This window comes from Zeugodacus cucurbitae, chromosome 3 (genome assembly GCF_028554725.1).
Source record: "Zeugodacus cucurbitae isolate PBARC_wt_2022May chromosome 3, idZeuCucr1.2, whole genome shotgun sequence".
NCBI classification, from domain to species: Eukaryota; Metazoa; Arthropoda; class Insecta; order Diptera; family Tephritidae; genus Zeugodacus; species Zeugodacus cucurbitae.
In genome coordinates this window covers 72775940-72794969 of record NC_071668.1, presented here as the reverse complement: position 1 = coordinate 72794969, position 19030 = coordinate 72775940, and the positions used below count along the sequence as shown (strand labels likewise).

The 19030-nt window shown below is 34.5% G+C and overlaps 1 protein-coding gene and 1 pseudogene across 1 annotated transcript in view; one reads left to right on the top strand and one right to left on the bottom strand.

The window, feature by feature from the left end:
- Window positions 1-19030, top strand: part of LOC114804412 (uncharacterized) — a 109566-nt gene that overhangs the window by 36334 nt on the left and 54202 nt on the right. The gene's annotated exons all lie outside the window — the stretch shown is intronic.
- On the bottom strand, window positions 12266-12430 carry LOC114804416 (small nucleolar RNA U3; annotated as a pseudogene).

Sequence of the window (19030 nt, the reverse complement as noted above, 5' to 3'; positions counted from 1 at the left end):
TCTTTGCTTTGATCAATTAAGTCCAGAGTGAAAAGGCTATTAATCGAGCAAAGGACGGTTAATTAATTAATTAACTCAAGTGCGAAAATGCTATTAATTGTTTCAATAACAAATATACGAGGCCTAATAATGAAAATAGGAATATTTATCAACGAACATGGTTTTATTGTTTTTTCAAAATATTCTCCATCAAGATTTATACACTTTTGCATGCGCTCAAACCAATTTTCGAAGCACTTTTTTTGAGCTTTTTTTTGAGCGATTGTCAAATTGTGCGGGATCCAACGAGAACAAACCTTTTTTACGGCCAGGTGTTCATGCAATATAGAATGTATGCTGGTGGGAGAAATGCATAGGCATGCCTCTATCTGAAGGTATGTTACATGACGGTCTTGCATTATCAGTTCACGTACGGCATCGATGTTTTCTGGCACAATGGCTGTTTTTGGACGACCTTCACGGAATTCGTCTTTGACCGAGCGTCGGCCACGATTGAATTCGTTGTACCAGTTTTTCACAGTGCTATAGGATGGTGCTTCATAGCCATACAAAGATTATAGTTCATCGATGCACTCTTGTCTTGTTCATGAGTTAATTCCATTTTTTGGCCGAGATGAATTTTTTAATTCCCTGTAAATAAAACAATTCACGATTAAATGACAAAACGTTCTGAGTGATGTTATGCTAAAAAATGTCAAACTTTCCAATGGAAATGTCAGATTGCACCTGGCAACACTTAGTGTTCAGAAAAATTAATATTCTTTTCAAACATTTCTTTTTAATATTTTTTCTTTGCTGACCCCTTTCAATTTAGTACGTACTTGTTCTGGAAATAATCCAAGTAATATACAACATTTTTCTCTATAGTATGTATATAGTATGAATATTAAAATTTTGGCAAACCCAAAAAAAATATATGGTTCATGCTTCCATTTCCGAAAACAATTCCCATTAAATATTCAAGCCAAATGTACACGCTTTTTAGCCACAAATGCGCCAAATTAGCCATGTTTCATAAATTATTTGCATAACTTTTGTGCCATTATTTAGAATTTCAATGAGCAAATGCTGCTAATTGAAAAGTTTCGACCACCAACATTATTGCTGCAACAAATTCCCAATGCACAACGCAGATCGCACACATTGCAGAAAATTATTTCCGCAAAATTGTTAGATTTGTTTTAATATGTGTGGCGAATGGCGCAGTTAAAATTAAATGTGTGTGAATAATAAAAAAATAAAAAAGTGAAAATTGTACTTTTGAAAACCCCCTAGAGTTTTAGTGAATATTTAGTTTGCTGAATTGTACAAAAAAAAAAAAAGAAAAATTGTAAAAGTAAGCACACTAGTTTACTATTTAGTTTACATAAACAAACATTTCTGTTGTAAATCGCCTGTTGTCAAAACCTTGATATTTTCACGTTGTTTCTACTTGTTTTTTTTTTATCAAAATACCACAAAATACTCAGTAGTCACACACAGCCACCGCCACCGCCACTGCCATACACCATTGCTGATTGCTGCCTTTATATTCATCCAATCGCTCGCTTCGTTGTTTACATAACATTTTTTCAGTTGCTTCATTGGAAAACGCCATCGGTTGATGGGAATGCAACGCCTAAATCTCGTATGGTTACCGTTAATTGGATTAAAGTATTAACAGAGATTTTATGCTGCAGCAGTTCTTTTGGTTGTTGACATTCCTCTGTATTTGCCAATACATGTGCATGCATATACAATCACTTTTTCCTTTTGTATTTCATGGGAATTTTCAGGTTTGCATTGAAATTTTTTTTTGTGAAAAATCTAAAATGAAATTTATTAACTTCGGTGAGTGGACAAAAGAAGATTGCATAAAGGTGGGATTTATTAATTTTCCCTTATTTTAATTAAGCTACTAGTCACGTTTGTGCCACGTGCATTTCGTTAATTGGCGTTAGTTGCTCATGTTGCTACATGGCGTATGAGTAATATTTTTTTCTATATGAGTTCTATGAATGAGCTTGACTGTAAAGACCACTAGACCCTCAGCATAATGAAGTGTGTCTAGTACAATTTTAAACTGAAATTTTTTTCTGCAAACAAATTTCACATTTTCCTTCACCTTGTATGCCACAATTCCAACATTTACGTCATTACTAAATACCATTACGTCAGTATACCGCAACTACAGTTTATGTCTACTTGGTAAGCATATAATTAAACACTTCATAAGTTGCTTTTATGCCACAGAGCACTCGTTTATTTTTATATTAAGAGCGCTAAAATACTCAAAGAGTTTGTGTCTCAGTCAAACGACAAGTGAAAAATTGCATTTAAGTGGTGGTCCAACTTACAGTGGCAGGTTCTCATAAAAGATATTAAGGACTGCTTTTGTGTTTTTGTAGAAGAAATTAGCCATATAGTTGTTGTATTAACTTCTAAAAAAGATTACAGTTTTAAAGCAAAATGATTCTACACTGGTTATAGACTGAATTTAAGAGTCTTGAGGCGAGATTGCAAACTTCTTGAGCAAAAACTTGATGAAGAAGATTGTTCTTGATGATCTTGTCGATCACAGTGTCCTTTTAAGAAATCATTTCATTATTTAATTTTTTATGAAGAAAGTCAGACGGAATATAAATTTTAGATTTTTTAACTTTCAAAAACAAAAGTTGCTAAAGAGAGTATTATAGTTTTGTTCACATAACGGGTGTTTGTAACACCCAAAACTAAACGATTTAGATATAGGGTTATATATAGGATCGCACTATGAAGGGGCATATTTGGATGTAATTTTTTTGGGGAAGTGGGCGTGGCACCGCTCCCTACTAAGTTTTTTGTATATATCTCGCAAACCAATAGAGCTTTATAAACCAAACTTTCTACAGTCGTTTTTTTTAGCCACTTCCTAATACAGTACAAAAATTAAGGAAATCGGATCATAACCACGCCCACCTCCCATACAAAAGTTAGGTTGAAAATTACTAAAAGTGGGTTAACTCACTTACGAAAAACGTCAGAAACACTAAATTTCACATAAGAAACGACAGATGAAAGCTACACTCAGATTTTTTTACAAAATGGAAAATGGGCGGGGCGTCGCACACTTATTGGTCAAAAACCATATCTCAAGAACTACTTGACCGATTTCAATGAAACTTGGTTTGTAATAGTTTCCTTACATCCCAATGATATGTTGTGAAAATAGGCCAAATCGCTTCACAACCACGCCTACTTCCTATATATCAGAACTTTGAAGACAATCTGAATCGTTTACTTTACAATATATAAAGTAAGTACTAGTGAAGATATCGGTGCAGAACTTTGAATAAATACTATGTTAATAGTGCTCAAGCCCCATTCTAAAAATTGCCGAAATCGAACACGAGGACCTCGGTGCTTCTAACCTAATATTATGGTTTCCAACTTTCAATGGACTTTATGCAATATATGTGACGAATATGTGGGTCAAATTGTATATTATATAATATAAATAAAGTTAAATAAATAAATTGCGAGAGTATAAAATGTGCGGTTAGACCCGAACTTAGCCCTTCCTTACTTATTTTTATTAATTTTTTGTTCTTATTTGTAAAACTCTTCCTCTTTACTTTTCTACGTCACTAAAAAATATAAAAAAATTGGAATTATTGAATTTTGAAATTATTTACTTTAAAGACATAACTCTCTTTATAACAGCACCAAAAATGATCATTTACGGTAAAAAAATACCTACACAATGTGTTTTGCAGTGATTGAACAGACTGTAAAGAATTAACAAGAGATAATTTTAAATAACAGTGGTTCTAGCATAAATGTTGTCTGTACATAAATACTTAGCAGGGACTGTTATAGTCTTTTCGCACAGTCAAATTAATGTAGTACTTTAAGTTTATAATTGAGAAATCAGTTTTTGCACTTCGTACTCGTTTAACGATCCGTTTTTATAATTTTTTTTGTAGTCGCTTTTCATAAGAAGTTGGTAAGTTTCTTTAACTGATTGTTAATCTATAAATAACAACAACCAATTTTCCAGCATGGACAACAACCCACAGAGCTGCATTACAGTTTCAACTCGATTTATATTGGATTAAAAATTAATGTAGTAAAATAAGATTTTTCTTTTGCACGGTAAAGCGATGTAATTTAGCACTTTAATCGAGCAAAGGTCCATTAATTGATCGATAAACTCCTGTGCGAAAAGGCTGTAAAAGAGGTACTTAGCATAACAGAAGATGTTATGTAGAAAAGACAAGACATAACAAGACAAGACAAGACAAAACAGCACAACACAACACATGACATGACATGACAGGACAGGACATGACAAGACAAGACAGGACAGGACAGGACAAGACAAGACAAGACAAGGCAAGACAAGACAAGGCAAGACAAGACAAGACAAGACATGACATGACAAGACAAGACAGAACAGGACAAGACAAGACAAGGCAAGACAAAACAGCACAACACAACACATGACATGACATGACAGGACATGACAAGACAAGACAGGACAGGACAGGACAAGACAAGACAAGGCAAGACAAGACAAGACATGACAAGACAAGAAAAGAAAAGACAAGACAAGACAAGACAAGACAAGACAAGACAAGACATGACATGACAAGACAAGACAGAACAGGACAAGACAAGACAAGACCAGACAAGACAAGACAGGATAGGACAGGACAAGACAAGACAGGACAGGACAAGACAAGACAAGACAAGAAAATACAAGATAAGAATGTTAAACAACATATGATCGTTAGCAGAGACTGAAAAGGAGTTACATTATTTAACACAGCCGTGTTAATAAGTTAATTAACAGTAATGTTAAATAACACTGGTTCTAACAGTAATTTATACAACATACTATTTTCGCAGAGACAGCACAACTCGTAACATTTATGTTGCATAAATGTAATAATTTTGGGTAAACATAAAATATGTTTCCTGTTAATACAAAATATTTGCATTGAAGTTTACACTTATTTGCACATTTTTATGAAAAAAAAATAGATAAAATGTTTAACATAATGAACATTTTATTACCTTACTTTTCTCATTTACAAAATTTCAAAAAATACTTTTCCAAAACATTTACGTACTTGCGAACAGCAACAGTTTGCCGCAAAGTTGTTCGGAACACAATCAAAATAAAGTTGAACTGTTAACTCGTCACAGTTGAAAATGGTTGAAAAATAAAAGCGAAAACAAATGGAAATGAATTTTGTGGACAGCACATAAATTTTGTCAAAGAATGAACTTCGCAACTAACGACTATTTGATTATACATTTCGCAGCACAAAAGGAAAATCTAGCATAAGCTTATATGTATATAAACATTTGGAGACATTAAAAGTACGAAGAAAATTTGACAAAAATATTTCAACGCAAAAGCAATCAAACTTTGCATATAATCAAGCTGAAAGAAGAATTATAGAAATAATCAATATTATTGGTAAACAAGTCTTTGCTAAGCGTTAAAAAAATAATATAAAAACCTGGGCGCAGATACTTTAAAAGTTTTTTTCTCGGGTATGTGAGTACTGAAGGTTAAAGCGTAGCATATGCAAAGGCGCGTTAGCTGTTATATTTGCAAAGCAATAAATTATAGCACATGCTTGCTGAAACTTTTTAAACAGCATTTGATATTTACTGAAAGTTCAACAATTTATAAATAAATGCAGACAGAACTCATACCTTTCGTCTACCAAAATGAGCTATTACTGTAATATTTAAATAGAAATTTCTACAAAATTGTAAAAAATCTGTGACAATGAGAGCTCATACACTTTTTTCTTTGGCATACTTTTAACCGCAAGTATCACAATTTAATGGACAGCTGACAATTAAATTGTTTTGTAGGCATTAGAATGTATCGAAAAGGTTCGCAAATACAAAATATCTCTTTGTCTAACCGAAATTGGTATTTGCACAAAATAATTGCCAACTAATTGAAATGCAACAATGTTTCATTGAACCGAGCGCACTTTAGTGCCCTGGTAATTATTTAAAGATCACATAAAAACTCGAAATAATGTCCAATTCATTTGTCATGAAATAAAATATTTTTTTGCTATTTTATCAAAAAAAAAAAAAATATATATATTGAACCTGTTAACTTTGTTGTTTTACTTAGCAACAAAAGTCAAGCTGTGCTGCATGCTAATTAGGCGCATACTGTTGTAAACAAACAAAAGCCTATTAAATAGGGTAGGCAATTAAAATTTATTTATTTTCGAAATCGGCCCTTAAATGCTTGAATGGAAGGGTTTTAGGTACTATTTGATTCTGGCAATTTATTTGTATGAATTTCTCTTCGTTTTTTTTTATATTTTTGTTATCAAATAAATTGCTATGAGTTGAATGGGTTGGTTTGGAATGAGGTTTAAAGCTTGATTTTAATGTGAAAACAATTATTGAGAGCTTAAAGCTGAAATGATTTTTTTGATAACTGAATTCAAAAAAGAAAACTTCGTTTAATCTGATTACTAAAATTACAAACATCAATTGATTTTTATATTGGTTTTGGTAGTATTTCCATTTATCCCACCCAGAGTTAGTAATATGGAATTTTCTATTATAATATTCTAAATATGCATCAATTTGTGTAACAATTGTGTTATAATGTAATCCTATAATTGATTTTGATATGACAATTACAGTAATAAATTATGTGGCAATTATGGAATTATAATTGCGGTTTGCATATTGATTTCAGTTTCACTTAAATGGACTATAAAATAAAAATAAAATGAAAGTGTTATTGACAAACACTTCATATTAATTTTCTCATTTAATGAAGTCATTGAATATACAATAGTGATAAAATGAATAGCAAGAAATGAAATCAATACTTCATTAACCATGTGGTAAATATAAAATTATTATTATAATATATGTGTATAGAGTGTCGTTTTAGAGTTATATAATCACTAATATATGTATGAAACATTTATAATTGACTAAATTAACTATATATATATACATATATATATTTGGCGTAGGAACCGCTTTAAGCGATTATAGCCGAATCCACCAGAGCGCGCCACTCATTCCTCCTTTTTGCTTTTTGGAGCCAACTGGAAACACCAAGTGAATATCGAATACCGCAGACGATGGAACGATGAGCTGTAGGATTTATACGACGACATTGACATAGTTCAGCGAAAAAAAAAATTGCCAATGTTTAGAGGACCATAAATCTTGCGCAAAACTTTTCTCTCGAAAACCCCAAGAGTCGTCTCATCGGATGTTGTCATCGTCCACGCTTCAGCGCCATACATCAGGACGGGAATAATGAGCGACTTATAGAGTTTGATTTTGGTTCGTCGAGAGAGGACTTTACTTTTCAATTGCCTACTCAGTCCAAAGTAGCACCTGTTGGCAAGAGTGATTCTGTGCTGGATTTCAAGGCTGACATTGTTCGTGTTGTTGATGCTGGTTCCCAGATAAACGAAATTATCTACAACTTCGAAGTTATGACTGTCAACAGTGACGTGGGAGCCAAGACGCGAGTGCGCTGACTGTTTGTTTGATGACAGGAGATATTTCGTCTTGTCCTCATTCACCACCAGACCCATACGCTTCGCTTCTTTATCTAGTCTGGAAAACGCAGAACAAACGGCGCGGGTGTTGCTTCCGATGATATCAATATCATCGGCGTACGCCAGGAGCTGTACACTCTTGTAGAAGATTGTACCCTCTCTATTTAGCTCTGCAGCTCGTACTATTTTTTCCAGCAATAGATTGAAGAAGTCGCTCGATAGTGAGTCACCCTGTCTGAAGCCTCGTTTGGTATCGAACGGCTCGGAGAGGTCCTTCCCGATCCTGACGGAGCTTTTGGTGTTGCTCAACGTCAGCTTACATAGCCGTATTAGTTTTGCAGGGATAAAGGCAGCTCCTTTTCGTGCTATCGAAGGCAGCTTTAAAATCGATAAAAAAGTTGGTGAGTATCGATTCTTCTCTCTCGGGTCTTTTCCAAGATTTGGCGCATGGTGAATATCTGGTCCATTGTAGATTTTCCAGGTCTAAAGCCACACTGATAAGGTCCAATCAGTTCGTTGACGGTGGGCTTTAGTCTTTCACATAATACGGTCGACAAAACCTTATATGCGATATTGAGGAGACTTATACCACGGTAGTTTGCGCAGATTATGGGGTCTCCCTTCTTATGGATTGGGCAGAGCACACTAAGATTCCAATCGTCAGGCATGCACCTTATCAGTTCTTCGCCGCCGTATTTGAATAGCTCGGCCAGTAATCCATCGGCCCCCGCCGCTTTGTTGTTCTTCAAGCGGGTAATTGCTATTCGAATTTCTTCATGGTCGGGTAATGGAACATCTGTTCCATCGTCATCGATTGGGGAATCGGGTTCGCCATCTCCTGGTGTTGTACTTTCACTGCCATTGAGCAGGTCGGAGAAGTGTTCCCTCTGGTACTACAGACAACCATATTTCGGGCCCCAGCGAAGTCGATCAGCCTCAGGCCGTTTGGCGATGTTTCGTCATGGAGGCTGAATTTTCCGACTGTTGTGCCAAAGACACCTGGCGTTAAAATCGCCAAGCACGATTTTGACATCGTGGCGGGGGCAGCGCTCATAGGTGTATTCTAGGCGCTCATAGAAAGCATCTTTGGTCACATCGTCCTTCTCTTCCGTTGGGGCGTGGGCGCAAATCAGCGATATGTTGAAGAACCTCGCTTTGATGCGGATTGTGGCAAGACGGTCACCCACCGGGGTGAATGCCAGGACTCGGCGACGTAGTCTCTCTCCCACCACAAATGCAACACCAAATTTGCGCTCCTTTATATGGCCGCTGTAGTAGATGTCACAAGGACCCACCTTCTTCCGTCCTTGTCCCGTCCATCGCACTTCTTGGACGGCGGTGATGTCAGCCTTTAGTTGTATGAGGACATCAATCAGCTGGGCAGAGGCACCTTCCCAATTAAGAGTCCGGACATTCCAGGTGCATGCCCTCAAATCATGATCCTTAGTACGTTTGCAGGGGTCGTCATCAAAAGGGAGGTTTCTCATCCGAGGCTCGGTGTTTGTTTTCATTGGGGAGATTTTTTTATGTGGTGGATCCCAAGCCCTACGCACAACCGCAGAAGCGGGCTTCGCCTTCTCACTTTAGCTCACCTCCAAACGGATGTCTGTTAGGTACCCAGGGAATACTTGGTCTAAAACCGGAAGTCGTGAGCTGCTTGAGTCATATGCAAAAGAATCGTTCCTGGCCACTCCCAAGTGAATGTCAATCAGAAACTTTCCTCACTTGCGTGAACTTCTACATATGACCCCATCCCCCATTAAGAATATTATACGTTGTTGAAATTCGTTTTGACAAGACATCTAAAAGAGTAGATATGATCTAGATAAAAATCCAGTTATTCATCGACTATTTATTAGACATGTCTCTATCATCGTATTTGTTGTACTTCATAGATGATTATTCTTTTCGGTGATACAAATATTTATACATGTATATTTTTCCCCATCTATACTGATTAAAAAAGTTTACATCATGAACTTGCTTATACACTGTTTATCGGCTATTTTTTAATGCTGTCCTTTAAAATACTCACTCATGCGTATATCCTGATTTTGCTAGACTAATATTTCGTATTTCGATCACGTTCATCTTCATTTCGTTTGCCGAAATTCGCGACACAAAAAAAAAGAAAAATAACGAAAGTAAATAAAAAGATTGCTGTGTAAAGAGTGGCATGCAATGACATAGATGGATGGATTAATAGAGTTACGAATTCGATTCATGTCTAAGCATTGGTGTAAAAAAGCGCTTTTTGTACTAACATATAAACCATTTTCTGCGGGTTGAGATTTTCTTTTTTTTAGTTCTACTTTCATTCAAAATTTAAAATTGAAAAGTCTGAATTGAGGGGGTAAATTTTAAAGGCAAGATAGTTTGGTGCTTTAAAGTTGGAATTCCAAGTTAAATTTTATGTTCTTGGAGAACCAAAATATTGAAATTATTTGGTAGCTCAATAATTCCCTCAAAATATCATTGCGTTCTTGTGAAAAATAATTCTTCTAGTCCAACATTAATGTGAATTTATATATATATATTGTGAATACAGCGCCATCTATCGGGTCAACCAAATACTTTGTGTTAACTGCCTATGCAGCTTTCAATTCTTGCAAGTACGCAACCTCTTTGGCGGTTCCCGGATCCCGGAACCAATGTGAAAAGGTATTGAAATTATTTGGTAGCTAAATTGCAGTTTCAATATCATTGCGTTCTTATGAAAAATAATTGTTCCAGTCCATCAAAAATGTGTATTTATATATTTTGATTATAGCCCCATCTATCGGGTCAACCAAATTCATAATTCGCTTTAACTGGTTATATTTGATAGGTGTCTAATTGTAGAGATGCGCAAGCATTATGGCGGTTCATGATTCGAATGGTTTAAAAAATTTGCAAAAAATATATATATTTTTAATAATAAAATATTCTGGCTTAATATCCTGCTGTCTATATTAAATTTTGCTCCCAAAACTTTTCACAAAATTATATTAAAATTTTCGCTGAAATGAGTCTTGAGAATTCGCTTTAATTTGCCGCAATTAATTTGTCTGTCATTAACTAGACAACTTTTGTTAAGTTTCTGCTAAATAATTTACATTATTAGCAGGTATTTACAATATACAACACGGAATTGTGTTGCTTCAAAAGTTTCCTATGTTCAACATGTAAATTATTTTGGTACAACCACTGTAGGATATTCGCATAATTTCACCTGTTGGCTGAACATCAAAGAAAAGTTCATATTAAGCACATACAGTGGGAAGTTGTCGGTTGATGGGAAGAATGTATTAAGTGTGGTTATGATAATTTTGAGAAAAACTTTGTATTAAAGGAGATGTGGCGGGAGTTTTGGAAAAAAAAATATAAGAAAAATATTTTTATTTTTTTAATTCAAAAGAATTAAATTGATTTTTGAAAATTGTATTTAACGAAAAAATAATAAAAAAAAAATATTCATTATTTTTAATGACAGTTTGGTACTTATAAAAACTCTAGCTATCCTTATATTTGTTTTTGATTTTATGCTCTTGATACATAAATAATTTAAAAACATTTCCTTACTCAAAATCTTCCAAAATGTATTTAGCTTGTTTTTACTCGCAGCCTATATATAGTAACAACTTATTTCATGCTTCTTAGTGCTGAGGAAATGAAAATTTGCCTTAAAACTTCTTGTGGTTATTATTAATGAAGTAAGAAGTCATCTTTGACAATGTGTGGTTACAGTTTGTGTGTTATTAGCAACAAAATTTTAATTAACGCGCTCAGTTTGCAGGCGAATGGAGAATAAGTTACTCATACGCCGTGGTTTCCATGGTTTGTTGAAGGCGGCATGCATATTAACTATGAGTTTCGGAATTTGAATAAAGACAAACTGTTTGATATATTCAAGGAAGTTTATTTATAAGAAGAGCTTGAACATTCTTATACTATTTTTATTGAAATTGGGAAACTCAACAAGCACCAAAGCTCTTATAATCAAACTTCAATTGACTGATAATACATGACATGTAATATACTACACTTATCTGTAACTGAGCCAGTATAAGCATCACCACGGAAATCACTTAGCTGATATTACTTGACAAGCCAATCGAGTGTATGTGGCACGTTGCAAATGCAAGATGCGGGTTGCACTCAGGTGTTTATAAATATATGTATACATATATTTCAATGCATGACTTAGATATCTAATAAGAATGCATGTTCGTGTTGGGGCAAAATAACGCGCGATATCATGTAGATAACTCCATTTGTGCGGGTTTAAGTAAGATGGAAGGTGTACTTAAGACCCTCTAGGAATCGATAGAAAAGGAAAATAAAAAAAGGTGCGTGTGGTCCCTACGCGCGGAAGAAGTTATACTTCTTAGTGATATTCCAAGAAATGCATATCATTTTGTATGAAAGAAAACTAGCGGGAGGGAAAGGATGAAAATATGGTGGAGTGACCAACACTTTCTTAAATTCACATTTTATAAATTTATTATGCACATTTTATAAAGCAAAGTCCAAATCAATTATCATTTCTGATTTGATTATGATAACTAAAATACGATATGAAATGTCTTACATCTATTTTATATATATTTCTCGCGAATATCGCATCAATAGTCGTACCTCCTTTTGTCGTAGGATCATTTCTTCCATTGTACATTTCTAATGAAAATTTCTCTCTGAGGAATGCCAGTAATGGTTCAGCTTCTGGCAATGAGAATTTTACATTGAAATCTCCCGCAAGGAGTATATGCCACAAGATAAAATTAGAAATGAATTTCATAAACCTCACGCTGTTAGATAAAACGATATACCTCCTCATCGCGGGTGCTAATACTTTCGATGTGCAAAGAAAGTAAATGAAAACTGACTACAGAAATGATCCTGTGAAGTATAGTCTTAACTTTTCCAGGGCTAACGCAGAGTATTTCAACCAAAAGTCACATAGACTAGTTGAGAATTCGCAGAAATGAAACAGAAACGAAAGAAAAATAATGCGCAAGCATACAGTCATACATATGCGTACACATGTGAATATGTCACCAACCAAAAATTTAAACATTGTTTTACAAAAACAAGAATTGCTCAAATAGCATAAGCATGGCAAGTGTTTTAAGTTCTCTGCTTTACTCTCATTCACTCTCTCTCTCTCTCGCGTTAATTGTTCAACGCTATTCCCTCTCCACTGAAGCGTTAAACAATTATCGCAACCTTTTCCGTATTATGAAAAGAAGAAGAATAAATATGATTTGGAATTGCATTTTAAGAAGATTTTTCATAAATAATTTTTTTTAGTAGAGTACACTAATTTCAGTTTTTAAATTTTGAATTTTGAATTAGGGTTGCCATCACTATAAAATATAATAAATATAAATAATTGAAACTCGATAATTTGAAATAAGGCATACAATGTGTTCAACAAATAAAATTTTAATAATTTTACAAGTTTTATATTTCTAATGAGGTTGCCAGACTTGTGAAATAAAAAAAAAAAAAAATTTAAAAAAAAAAATAAAAATTCAATAAATGTGGAATGAAGTTAAATATTTGTAAGAAATTTAGATTTTTTTGGTAAAGGGTTGCCACCCCTTATAAAAATTAATTTATAGACTACAAATTAATTTTTTTTTGCTTAAATAAAATTTAAAATAGCAGTAATAATTTTTAATTTGAGGCTAGACTCTGAAAATATTTCACTGTCTCGCAGGGTATTATATATTCATTTCCATTACCACAGTGTACACGATGGCACCTGGTGAATTATGCATAGCGGTGTCGCTGGGTTATACACTTATACCTACATAAGCACTTGTAGGTGTCTGCATGCGACTGAGTGCTGGTATCTTTGCTGCAGGAAATTGCCATTGCCGACGAACACCGTTATGTCGCAGCAACACCAACATCTGCCTAAGCAACAACAACAAGCAGACACAATAGCATATACACATACTAGCCAGCTATTTGTATGCGGCGTATTTGAGGTGCAGTTAGAGCGCTGTTTAGCAAAACCAGAGAAAAAACACCGTAAAGTAAAATAAAAAACTCTAAAATGACAATAAAGTTATTCAAAGCAACAGCGACTAGAAAATTGCAGTGGAAGTTGCAACAAAAAATAAAGAAAAAAGATAAACAATTGTGCAAATATTCAAATGGCTGATGTCACTTAAGGCAACGCCATGTTTATTAGCAACGTAAAAGCAATTGTAACGTGTCGCTGAAGCATGTGCTTAAACACACACAAACACACAAATTTGGCAGGCATCTTTGCACCTGCAGACACCTACAATGTGAGGCGCGCAGAGAAAAAAGAAAACTGTAAATATAAAATGGCAACCATAAGAGCGAAAAGCTTCGTGCTTGGCGTGAAAAATGCTTCATCTCTAACACATGCAAATGTTTAAGGGCACACACGTGAGCGTGCTGGCACCTACAACGCGGCCACCATTTTTTTATGTTGATCTCAAGGCAATTTTACAATTTCGTTTTCTGTTTGCTTTCGTTGTCGTCTCTCGTGCTTTCACGTAGTTGGCAGCGCGCTTCTTGCATTGTTTCAGGGCGTCACATAGTTACCTCCATGGCTGCCTGGTGGCTTGTTGTAACCACTTGTGCACTTTATTTCATACATGCAAATTACTGGTTGCATATTTTCAGACACTTCGTTGCGGGTACTAAATTCTAACATTTTTTTGTCAGAGCTAGAAGAAGAACTGTAGTCAACTGTTACAACTTTTTAATGCTAAGGGCTGTGAATACTTTTTTCAAGGAATCTATATTCGCATGTCTGAAAAATTAAATTATGTGATAGTTTGGGAACCATTGGTTCCTATTTATTGAATTATATCTTTATTTACTTACTGGAGACCTCAATTCGTTATTTAAAAACTCATTCTGCAGTTGAAGTTTGTTAGTTTCGGACCGCCTGCTATTTGGTCTCGAGTTAAGAGGTGTTTAAGTCGAGTTAAAGTTAAACTCTGTTTTTGTGAGCAGTGTTTAATGCTAAATATACAAAAATTCCAATTATAGTTGATTTTCCAACCTAAGTATGCTAGTTTTGGAAACCCTGTAGTCTGTTATGTCTGTTATCGAGTTAAGAGGTGTTTAAAGAAAGTCATATATACATATACCATAGTAGTCAACTTCACTTTTATGAGTAGAATTTGTGGCTAAAAATACAAAATAGTCAATAAACTCGAGTTAAGCGTCAGAACAGGGTTATATCTCTATTCGTACTAATAAAAGTGGTGTTTAAGATGAGTAGGAGGAGATTTTGTAGAGTATCGGTATTTTTGAGTAGTGTTTAATACTAAACACTCATAAAAATGAAAAAACCTCGAGTTTAAAGGAAATATCAAGGTTCTAACTACATAAACCTCAATAAAAGAAATGTTTAGGCTTGGTAGCAGTGACATATTTGAATATGAAACTGTGTCTTTGTATGTAGTGTTTAATGCTAAACACCAATATTGTAAATAAACTTGAGTTTAAACCATAAACTCCAATAGAAGTGGTGTTTAAATCGAATTGGACATAATTTTTAGAGTAGTGTTCATGCTATATACTGAAATTTCTCCATAAACTCGAGTTTATTACAAAACAGTGCTGTAGCTCCATAAAGACCTCTGATAGAGGAGCCTAAGTATAACCAAAATAATGTATATATGAACGAAACTCCAGTTTTCTAGGTAGTGTTTATTATTAAACTCCTCAAAGTCCTATAAACTCTAGTTTAGTGGAATTTACTTTTATAATGAGAGTTTATCACTTGCCATAAAATAATTTTAGCCACTTGAAATGTGGAACACTATTTCATTATAGTAGTGCTTATTGCTAAACACTTCAATTAGCAATAAACTCGAGTTTATTATGAAAAAGCATTGAAAGAAGGGCTTAAAGTTATTCAAAATAATTAGAGAGTTAACCATCTTTGTGAGTTGTGTTTGTAGTAAAACGTTTCAACGGTCTATAAACTCGAGTTTAGTTGAACCATTACTTCTTAGTTAGACTTGGAGTTTACAATTTTCCAATAAATAATTTTTGAAACTTGAATTCTGTACTACTCTTTCATCTAAAAACACCAATTTCCATGTTTTAATATTTTTCGTTCAGCAAAATCTTTCTGTATTGTTCCATGGACACCCTTGTGCTCATTTATTTCATTTTATTTATATTTCTCTGGTCTTTACACATATTGCAATTTTTGTTTGCAATTGCTGCTGTCGAAACTTGTATCCATTGGCATCGCATTCAAGTATTTGTTGGTGTGTCACCAAGATTTCCATGCTTGTCATTGCTGTCATGTTATTGCCACGCCACGATGATACTAAGTAAATGCCATTATACTCTTACTGTCGCCAATGTTGTCGCCATCGTCGTCGTAGGAAAATGCCACCAATACTAGTAGTACAAGTTGCACTTATTTCCATTCCTACAAACCAACCAACAACACCGCGCATACTTTTCGTAGCATACTTTCAGTAGTGACGAAGTTGTGGAGAATTTATATACCAACCTCAAGTAACATTGCAACTGTAAAATATTTACTAACCGATATTTGTTGGTATGAGTGACATTTTTTTTGTTCTTTGCAACGTTGGAGTGTGTGACATGCAACAGCATTTGTGTAAAAGTGGTGTGTGCGAGACATTACGGTATTTCTGCTGTTAGAGTATTTGTTTTCCAAAGGAATTTTCATATAGTGTCAGCGCGCCGGAAAATATGCAATGGCATTTCTGAAACAGTTATTTGTTACAACAACAAGACATTTTATACAAATCATTGTTGTTGCAACCAAATGCGAAACTAAATATTTATGTATATATTTGTATGGGAAAAGAATAGTGCGACAGCGCGCATTTGTACGGTGGAAATTAAGGAGGGTTCCTTATGTGGGTCGCAGTGTTACCCAGTATAAAGAAATGGCATATTCCGATAGCTTTGGGAATTTCTTGGGTGTTAAATATGCAAATTCGAAATCGGCTTCAGTTTTAAGTTGAATTTAGGAAAACGTATTTATGACCAAGCTCTGTGAAAGACTGATAACTTTAACGAATTTTTCACTCGGAAAGAAATAGCCTCAAATAATAGGTCCCCGGTGTTTACTTCTATCTATCCTATGCCAAGTCTTTACTACTTACCTACGTTAAAAACAGAACCTTTAAAACGTTTTTACTTATCTCGTCCTCACAAAGACTTATATACGACCTTTCTCCCCAAAAAGAAATTCAAACAACTAAAATGCTAAAATTGTATTTTGTGATCCGTGTGATCCAGAGATTAGAGAAAACAGCATTTCAGATTCCCTTCTTTCCTCAAAGCAACTACTACTAGACTCAATCTACACCTGGAGGTTCATACTTCGACTAGAGATTCGAACAGAACAAGCTTTGTTCAGTCATTTAGGTGAGCTGACAGTTTTTTTTATGAACAAAGAATATTACATAAAATATTTTCGAAACTATTCTTAGAATCCGAACAGAAAAAAATCTTATGAAACTTTACTCTTCTACTGGGTACACCACTCTTAAGGCTATTCGTCAGACACGTGCGGAATCACTTAAAACATAGCCGCTGGCATTAAGTGGCATAATATATAGAGTGTCGGGAGTGAAGCGTACATTGCGGGAAATTGCTTCTGTGAAATTTTCAACTGTTTGCCTTTCTTAATGGAAGCTCTCGTTGAGTCCTGTTCCGCGAATTCGCGATTCCATAGTTCAAATCTCCAATTCTAGTATAAGTGAGATTTCTCTTACAACGAAATTTACCGTAATTTTACTACTAGTTAGTTACAGTTAGTTTTTACTTAAATTATTTTACTTTATTAAATATTTTACATAATTCTTTTCGCTGATTTTTACATGCAAATTTCGCGCGTAAATGAAATTTTAAAAATTTCCACCGTTTCCCTGCAACATGCAAATTTATGTAGAGCGCCTAGGTAAATTTAGTGTGACCTTATCTGCGCTATTTTATTACATTTTTGCAGTTTATATTTTGCGCTGAATTTTATTTTATTTTTTTTTTTTGTTCTTTTTATTCGCGCTCTTTCGCCATCCTCCATTGATTGTTGTTGGCAGCGAGTTGCTGCTAGTCAACTATCAACTATCGCAATTTTCTGCCAACTAAAATTTGTTATTCTTTCATGTTGATTTTGTGATTTTATCAGCGGTATGAACGCTCCTTAAATATTCGAAAGTGATGGGCATGTGTTAGTGTATATAAATTTTATAATATGTAATATAGATATATAGCTATAGGTGGACTCAATCTATTTAATCAACAAGTCATTCTATAAACATTATTTTGTTAGCAGAGTGACGAAAAATATTAAAAAAACAATATATATATAAACATTTTAGGACTAGCTTTATGTAATCTAACTTAAAATTATTACAATGAACTTCTGTTTTAATATGTAGCATACCTTTCGCCGCCTCAAATAGATTACAAACCCCAAACTAGCTATAATGACCGATTTCCTTCCTTGCATATATTTCAAGTAAACGCCGAATTCCGGAAAATCCAGCTAAAACACCGCGCGAAAGTAATTGCAGCGCTCTATGTAAGCAATCAGTGCGCTGTGATTTATGCGCCTGCATGTATGCTACAAATTGCTGTGTATAACGAAATTGGCAAAAAATTGCACTTGCAACAATTGCTCACAATTTACTGCTGATATATCAGCTACTAGTCTGTAGCACGTACTTGTGCTTATTTGCTTGTATATCTATTCGGACTGCTAGTGATACATGCTATATGCTACTTGAGTTACGAGTTCGTTGTAGCAATGTTAGCTGTTGCATAATAATAAGCGCTGAAATTACGCGAATAGTGCAATAAATACCGTTACCATGAGGATGTGTATGTGTATGCAGTAAGCAATTGTTTACAAATTGTAGCGTTTGGCTTGCCATTTGTTGCGCTCGTGTACGGGTTGTCGAACTGGTAAAGTTAGTGCAAATATCGGCGAAATTGCTGAGTTCGAAAAATATATTTTGTTTGTGTTAGATTTGCTGATTTTGTTTATCTTGTAAAGCAAAAACAAAAAAAAGTGTTGTATTTATTATGCCTGAGGGTTAAGAGTAAAAATGTGTAAACCGCGTTGAAAAGTATGCTACGTAGTGCTTGTTCAAAATTATATAAAAAATATGATATTAGTTTTAGTTGTAGTAGTCTTTCTCTTTCATCGTTTTTGTCGAGCAAAAATATGTTCAAAATTTCACTTGCTCAACTTCGTAGCATACTTTTAGGTACTTACACTTTGCACTATAAATTAGCTCTTACTGCTGGACTAGTTGCTACTTCAAAATGTTCTTAAGCTTCTTAATTTACTCATATGTAACAGCTGCTGCATGGATCAAAGGCAACATTGAAAGTGTTATAGTTTCTTCAAATGAAGTTTCACCTAAGTATTTATAGCATACTTGTAGGCACCTGTGCTTGCTGAGTTTACCTGGTAAGTTCAGGTATGTTTAGAATGCACTTAATGTAATATTGGATGGTGA